Source organism: Zea mays, chromosome 3, assembly GCF_902167145.1.
Source record: "Zea mays cultivar B73 chromosome 3, Zm-B73-REFERENCE-NAM-5.0, whole genome shotgun sequence".
NCBI classification, from domain to species: Eukaryota; Viridiplantae; Streptophyta; class Magnoliopsida; order Poales; family Poaceae; genus Zea; species Zea mays.
Window position 1 is genome coordinate 27630576 of NC_050098.1, and position 8767 is coordinate 27639342.

The window sequence follows — 8767 nt, forward strand, 5'->3', positions numbered from 1 at the left end:
AATGCATTCATGTAAAAAGATCGGATTTCGAAAATGAGGAGAAGATCTTTTCTTTCTTTTTCTCTCTCTTTCTCTCTCCTCTTTGTCTCTCTCTCCCGCGCCGTGGGCCGACCCCGGCCGGCCCAGCCGCCCCTGGCGCCCCCCCTTGGGCCCAATTGGCCCATGCCGCCCCCCACCTCCCCTTTTTTCCCCAAACCCTCTCCCTCTCCCTCTCATTTTCTCTCATTCTCTCTCCCTCACCCTAAGCCGCCGCCGCCCCTACCCCCTGCCCTAGCGCCGCCCCTCCCCGTCGCCGATCGGCCGCCCCGCTCGGCCGCCCCGCCCCGCCCCGCCCCGCCCCGTCCCCGTCGCCGGTGAGCCCCCTCCCCCTCTCCTCCCTCTCCCATTCCCCCTCCCCTTTCCCCTCGCCGCTCGGCCGCCCGCCTGGCCGCCCGCCTGGCCGCCCGCTCGGCCGCCCGCCCGGCCACCCCAACCCCCCCCCCCCCCCGCCGCCCCGGCCGCGCCCCCAGCCCGCCCCGGCCGCGCCCCCCAGCCGGCCCCGGCCCCGCCCCCGTCGCCCTGGCCGCCCGCCCGGCCGCGCCCTGGCGCGCTCGCCTGGCCCCTGGCCGCCGCCCCCTGCGCAGGGCCGGTTCAACCGCCCCTAGGGCCGGTTCAACCGCCCCCCCCCCCTCTGTTTTTTTTATTTTTTTTATTTTATTTTATTTACTTTCTGTGATCATAGATATTTTATTTTAGGTAGGCTAATCATTGTTCATGCCATTGAAATAGGAAGTTTAATTTAAAATTCCGTTATGCTAATTGATTCATGTAGTTAATTGTTTATCTCGTGCGATGTTGATCAACTTAAAATGATTAGGTTCCCACTAGTGCATATAACAGAATTCTTTTGTTAAGAACCAATTGTAATTGATCGTTAGCGCATAAGATTTAACCCCCTGCGAGACCCTTTCCCGTTTCTTTCTAACCATAACAAATGCGATATCGAATGTCATACTTGATGCATATTCGCTTTATTTGTTTCCTTGTATGGTGTACTGTTCTTTTGTATTAAATATGTGGATGTATGTATGTTTGCAATCGCGTAGAGAACGATTCGGTCGAAGAACCCGAGGAATTCGCAGGAGAAGCCCCTGAGCAGCAGTCGTTTGGTGGAGGCAAGTGTCCTTTGACCTATCTCTGTCCTATTCATTATTTAATTCACCTCCCGCTTACATATTTATACCTAAGGTTTGACTAGCTTTTGTTATCCATGTCCTTGTTTACCTATTTGGGTTGGATTATTATTGTTTAGCTTTATGCTATTGCTCAACTCTAATCAATGAACATGATGAGATTACCTATGATACGCTGTTTTCCCTTCTCTTATTATGATGTTGTACTTGTGGTATTCAAGGGGGCTCGAGCGGTTTCTCGAGTGCCTCTCCGTAAGGACCTGTTCTATGGATGACCGCCCGGGAAAACAGTGCAACCATGAGGGTGGAATGGGGTGCCCTTAGCTGAATAATTAGAGGATCCGGGGTGTAGTTCACTTAGCCGTCGTGCCGTCAATGGGGCTCGGTGTATGCGGCTCGCTCTGCCAAGTTTGGGTTCGCCCCTTGGGGAGGAGTGCGGTGCATTTAGGAAACCTAACGGGTGGCTACAGCCCCGGGGAATCTTTGTAAAGGCTACGTAGTGAAACCCTGCCTATTCACCTTGGTAGTGTTTAAGGGTTTGATCGGCCCGAGGCAAGAGGGAATCACGGCTTGTGGGTAAAGTGCACAACCTCTGCAGAGTGTTTGAAAACTGATATATCAGCCGTGCTCACGGTTATGAGCGGCCAAGGGAGCTCCAGTGATTAGTGGTACTTGATCAGAGACATTGTGGTACAGGTGGTTATGAGATTGATGGTTTTGGTTATGACTATGGTGCTGGTAAGTGGTATTCTTTCCGTTTGGAAAGGGTACATCGGGTTAATAACTTGGGTTAATGCTAAAACTTGGTTTTCTACTAGTAAATAATAATCTGACCAACTAAAAGCAACTGCTTGACTTATCCCCACATAAAGCTAGTCCACTACAGCCAAACAGGATACTTGCTGAGTATGTTGATGTGTACTCACCCTTGCTCTACACACCAAACCCCCCCCCCCAGGTTGTCAGCATTGCAACCACTGCTCAGGCGAAGATGAAGCTGTGGAAGGAGACTTCCAGGAGTTCCAAGACTATGACGAGTTCTAGGAGTGGGTTAGCGGCAACCCCCAGTCGGCTGCCTGTGAAGGCCGCGTTATCTACGTTTCTTTTCCGCACTTTGATTTATTGTAAGAACTATATGGACGTCTCAGACGTATGATGTAATCGACTATTTCCCTTTTAATACTATTTTGAGCACTGTGTGATGATGTCCATATTATGTAACTGCTGTGTACGTGAATAACTGATCCTGGCACGTACATGGTTCGCATTCGGTTTGCCTTCTAAAACCGGGTGTGACACAAACACTCGGCACAGGGGGCTCTCGGCAAAGGGCCGTCAACGGTCGTCCCAAAGATGACGGCCGTCAGTCTTTGCCGAGAGCCAGCGGCTGGCACTCGGCAAAGAGGATTCTTTGTCGAGTGTCACACATCTAGCACTCGGTAAAGACCTCTTTGCCGAGTGTCATCTCTAGACACTCGGCAAAGTATATTTTTATTTTTTTTTTGATTTTGTCTCCCAAACTTTTTGTGGTATGTTCCTACACTATGTAGACCTACATGTATCATTTGTGGACAATTATAACAGAGATTCAATCGTTAGTAGATTTAGTTCGTTTATTTGAATTTCTTCGGAAAATTCAAATTTGAACTGCAGGTCACTCGAAACTTGGAAAACCGTGCATGAAAAAATGATATTCATGGTACTTAGCATAAGTTACGACCGATTTCAGAAGCGTACCGGAAACTTCGAGCAACATGCTCACTAAACATGGCCGTGAACTTGGCATCCACGTGTTTAAAAATTGTATAAAACACAAACAAAGTCAGAAAATCATGAAACTTGTCCCCGTGTCATGATATCATATGTATAGGCTGTGATAAAAATTTTAGAGTATTTGAAGAAAGTTGTGAGACACTATGTGTAGAAACCTAAGAGGACTACACATGAAATCATAGAGTTTCAATGTGGATCTCTTAGGTTTCTACACATAGTGTCTCACAACTTTCTCCAAATACTCTAAAATTTTTATCACAGCCTATACATGTGATATCATGACACGGGGACAAGTTTCATGATTTTCTGACTTTATTTGTGTTTTATACAATTTTTAAACACGTGTATGCCAAGTTCACGGCCATGTTTAGTGAGCATGTTGCTCGAAGTTTCCGGTACGCTTCTAAAATCGGTCGTAACTTATGCTAAGTATCATGAATATCATTTTTTTCATGCACGGTTTTCCAAGTTTCGAGTGACCTGCAGTTCAAATTTGAATTTTCCGAAGAAATTCAAATAAACGAACTAAATCTACTAGATATTGCAAACACTGTTATAATTGTCCCAAAATGATACATGTAGGTCTATATAGTTTAGAAACATACCACAAAAAGTTTGGTGCTAAAAACAAAAAAATACAAATGTACTTTGCCGAGTGTCGAGTGGTGGACACTCGGCAAAGTAGGCTTTGCCGAGTGTCCTGGGGTGGCACTCGGCAAAGAAGAGGAAAGTAGCCTTTGCCGAGTGCCCCCGGATGGCACTCGGCAAAGAAGGCGTCTTTGCCGAGTGCCGCCGATCTGGCACTCGGCAAACCATTTTTTAAAAATAAAAAAATCTTTGCCGAGTGCCGCATCGCGGGCACTCGGCAAAGAACATGAACTTAGCCGATCCAACGGCTTCTCCTTCTTCTCTCTCTCACTCACGCTCACTCGCTGCACGCGCCCACGCCCGCGCCCACCCTCGCCGCCGACGTCGCGCCCGCGCCCACCCTCGCCGCCGGCCACCCGCCGCCGGCCTGCGGCCGCTCGCCCGCGCGCCCGTGCGCCTGCCGCTCGCCGCGCGCCCGCGCCGCCCGCTCGCCGCGCGCCCGCGCGCCGCCCACGACCACCGACGACCCTGCGCTGACGACCTCCACGCCGTCAACCGCTCACGACCTCCACGCCGTCACGCCCGTTCGCCGTCGTGCACCGTCTACGCCGAGCAAATAGGTATAAACTAATTTTCACATTTTAGTTGCTAACTATTATCAAATAAATGTATATGTGTGGTTGTGTATTGTGATTGTGTATTGTGAAATAGAATTAGGTTTTTTGTGTGTGATTGTGTATTGTGAAATAGAGTTAGGTTTTTAGTCCTCACTTTGCATGCATTAGGTAAGTCTTCTAATTGTTTATGTGGTTATTTAGGCATTAATATATATGTGTGGATATGTATATGTGTGGATGTCAGCCATCGTGCTGCTACTTATATTTACAGGCTTTGAAAACCTCCCCGTGCAGGGGAGGTGCTGCCGGATTTTTTTGTTGATAGGCTTTGGTTAAATATGTTATAGGATGGAGCACCGTGAGTGGATGTACACGGGCCGTAGAGGAAGAAACGATGTCACTACTGAATGGATTAGAAAGACCGATGATTTCGTGGAACGGGCATATGGCGAAGCTGCTAAAGGAGCGAGTCTAGTCCCATGCCCGTGCAGCAAATGTGACAACCGGAAAAGAAAACCAAAGAAGACCATGGTAGAACATATTTGGAAGAATGGATTTACGCCGGGCTATACTCGGTGGATATTTCATGGTGAAGCGCATCGTACAAGAGAGGAGGTGCTGAGACAACGTGTCGAGGATTATGACGCGGATGCGGGGGTAGCGGATATGTTGAACGACTATCAGGAGGCACAGTACACGGGAGGATGTATGGATGACGAGCCAGAGCCGACTGCAAAGGCGTTCTACGACATGTTCGACGCGGCACAGAAGCCCCTTCACGGCCAGACAAAGGTTTCTCAACTGGATGCCATTGGGCGTGTAATGGCGTTCAAGTCGCAGTACAGCATGAGTAGAGACGCATTCGATGGCTTGTTGACGGTTATTGGGAGTCTGCTTCCGGATAATCACGTTCTGCCAAAGAGCATGTACGAGGCAAAGAAACTACTTCGTGCACTCAAGATGACGTATGAGCAGATTCATGCTTGTCCGAAGGGCTGCGTGCTATTTAGGAAAGAATACGCGGAGGCAAAGTACTGTCCCAAGTGTAATTCGTCTAGGTTTATGGAGGTAGACTCTGGTGATGGACATAAGAGGCAGCTCGACATCCCCTTGACAATCCTACAACACCTTCCGTTCGTACCGAGGATCCAGCGTCTGTACATGACAAAGGAATCCGCGAAACAGATGACTTGGCACAAAAATGGAAAACGATACAATCCTGACAAGATGGTGCACGCATCAGATGGTGAAGCATGGAAACACTTTGATGACATTCACCGTGAGAAAGCCGAAGAGGCTCGTAATGTACGTGTTGCGTTGGCCACAGATGGGTTCAATCCCTATGAAATGAGCGCTGCCCCGTACACATGTTGGCCCATGTTTGTTATCCCAATCAATCTCCCCCCTGGTGTGTGCTTTCAAAGGCAGAATATATTCGTGTCGTTGATAATTCCCGGACACCCGGGGAACAAAATGGGCGTGTACATGGAGCCTTTGATCGATGAATTGGTACGTGCCTGGGAGGAAGGGGTATGGACGTTTGACCGAGCTACGAAGACAAACTTCAGAATGCATGTTTGGTACCAGTACTCCATGCATGACTTACCGGCCTATGGGCTATTCTGTGCCTGGTGTGTTCACGATAAGTTCCCATGCCCAGTTTGCAAGGAAGCTCTCAGGTTCATTTGGTTGAAAAAGGGTGGCAAATATTCGTCCTTCGATAAACATCGACAATTTCTTCCTGCTGACCATCCATTCCGCCTAGACATCAAGAACTTTACGAAAGGTGTCGTAGTTACAGACCGCCCACCTGCAGCAATGACTGGTGCCGAAATTCGTCAACAGATAGATGGGCTCGTGGCCAATACAGAAGGTGGTTTTGTGGGATATGGTGAGCAGCATATGTGGACACATAAGTCTGGCTTGACTCGGCTCCCCTATTATGACGACCTGCTCCTTCCACACAACATTGACGTGATGCACACTGAAAAGAATGTTGCCGAGGCACTGTGGGCAACAATTATGGACATTCCTGATAAGTCAAAGGATAATGTGAAGGCAAGAGTGGATCTGGCAGCGTTATGTGATAGACCAAAACTAGAAATGAAGCCGCCAAGTGGCGGAAAGACATGGAGAAGGCCTAAGGCCGATTTCGCCCTAAGCAGGGCCCAGAGGAAGGAAGTACTTCAGTGGATCAAGATGTTGATGTTCCCTGATGGTTATGCATCTAACCTGAGTAGGGGGGTGAACTTATCTACTATGCGAGTCTTAGGGATGAAGAGTCATGACTTCCACATATGGATTGAACGGATTCTTCCTGCGATGGTTCGAGGCTATGTCCCTGAGCATGTCTGGCTAGCGCTTTCAGAGTTGAGCTATTTCTTCCGTCAGCTTTGTGCAAAAGAGTTGTCTCGGACCGTTGTTGCAGACTTGAAAAGATTGGCCCCCGTGTTACTGTGTAAGCTTGAGAAGATATTTCCACCCGGCTTTTTCAATCCAATGCAGCATTTGATTCTTCATCTCCCCTATGAGGCACGAATGGGGGGCCCCGTGCAGGGACGTTGGTGCTATCCAATCGAGAGATGTCTAAAGACTATTCGAAAGAAATGTAGAAATAAATGCAAAATCGAGGCTTCCATTGCAGAGGCATACATTCTAGAGGAGGTCTCAAACTTCACAACAACTTATTTTCGTGGGCCCGTACCTATTTTCGTCGGCCTATTCACTACAGGAAACGCCTAAATTTTCGTGGGCCTATATATTTTCGTCGGTCGGCCCACGAAAATAAATAGTTATTTTCGTCGGCCTACGGAACCGACGAAAATACACCTTATTTTCGTGGGCCCGTACCTATTTTCGTCGGCCTGCCGACGAAAATAGGAACGACATTTTCGTGGGCCCCGAGACCGACGAAAATGAGGTTTATTTTCGTCGGTCCACGCCAGACCGACGAACATAAGTCATGTATTTTCGTCGGTCTTCTCCCGGCCGACGAAAATACGGCATTAACTGACCACTATTTTCGTCGGCCTCACTGAGGCCGACGAAAATAATGGTCCGTTAATCGGCCTCAGCGCGCAGTTTCTCTTTCTCGCTCGGCATTCACTCTTCGCGCCGCCGCCCGCCCGACCTCCGTCGCCGCGCCGCCGTCGTAGCCCTCACCCGCTGCGCGCCCGCCGTCGCCCTCACCCGCTGCGCGCCCTCACCCGCTGCGCGCCCGCCGTCGCCGTCGCGCGCCCGCCGTCGCCGACGCGCGCCCGCTGCGTCGCCGGCTCGCGCCCGCCTCGCGCCCGCCGCGCCGCTGCTCGCCCGCCGCGCCGCCGTCGCCTCGTGCCCTCGCCTCGCGCCCGCCGCGCCGCCCTCGCCTCGCGCCCTCGCCTCTCGAAGGGGCACCCACTACGCGGCAGCCTCGCCCCCACCACCGCCCTCGGCCCGAGAGCCTCGGGCACCGGCTCTCTCCACCGCACCGAGCTCCGCCTCGCCTCCTAGTCCGACAGGTAAAATTTTAAATTTTTTTTAGTTACTTAGCACATGGTAAAGTGAGTATATAGTTAGTGAGTATATAGTTAGCATATACTTGTAGGAAAGTTAGTGAGTATATAGTTAGCATATACTTGTAGCATATTGTTTAGCATATACTGGTAGGAAAGTTAGTGAGTATATAGTTAGCATATACTTGTAGCATATTGTTTAGCATATACTGGTCAGCATATTGTTTATTATGTAGCTATCGTGTAGTTTTCTGTGTTGGCAACCATCGTGTTGTCGTTTATTTGCAGGTTTTAGAAACATCAGTTTATAGGGGAGGTGCTGCCGAATTTTTTACTGACAATAATATTTTTTGTACATAGGTGTTCTTCCAACTTGACCTTCTCCACCGTTAGCTAGACTCGTACATTATTCTCAGGTATACATTGTTTTCGTAATTTCTCAGGTATACATTATTCTCAGTTTTAATCGTTAACCGTAGCGAACTGTATGCGTCACCCGTTCGGGAACGGCGAACGTCACATTGGCTTGTGAGGTTCGCCGTTCCGGAATTGTCCACGTATTTTGGACAGCCTGAGAGTGTAAGCCGATGCTTGTGATTTGTGACATGTGCCTTACGATTGACGCGGAATTTCGGTTGTGTAACCCAGTTGTTCTCCAACACACCATGTTCAGGCGTGTGCTTGGAGAGCAGCGGGGTTATGCTGCCGAAATTTAGCGACAATCGTAGGCTACACGTCATAAATCACAAGCATCAGCCTACACTCTTGGGTGGGTTTAGGGCCTTTACCTAATAGGGAGTTCACCTAATTAAGCCACGGACGATCGTTGATGTTCTTTGACTTTTGTTTAGCCTTTAAAATGGACGGTGATCGGAGGGTGATGTATGACGGGTGGAGAAAGGATGGGGCACATTCGAATGAATGGATGGGTGTAACAAAGGCTTTTCTTGAGCACGCTTTCAAAGATGCAACTGGTCGTCTAGTGAAGTGTCCTTGCAATCGCTGCGAGAACAAGTGGCCTCAGAAGAAGGAAGAAATGGAGAAACACCTTTGCAAAAGTGGGTTTATGTCGAACTACCTTGTATGGTACCGGCATGGAGAGTCTATTAGACACGTTGACGCGGAG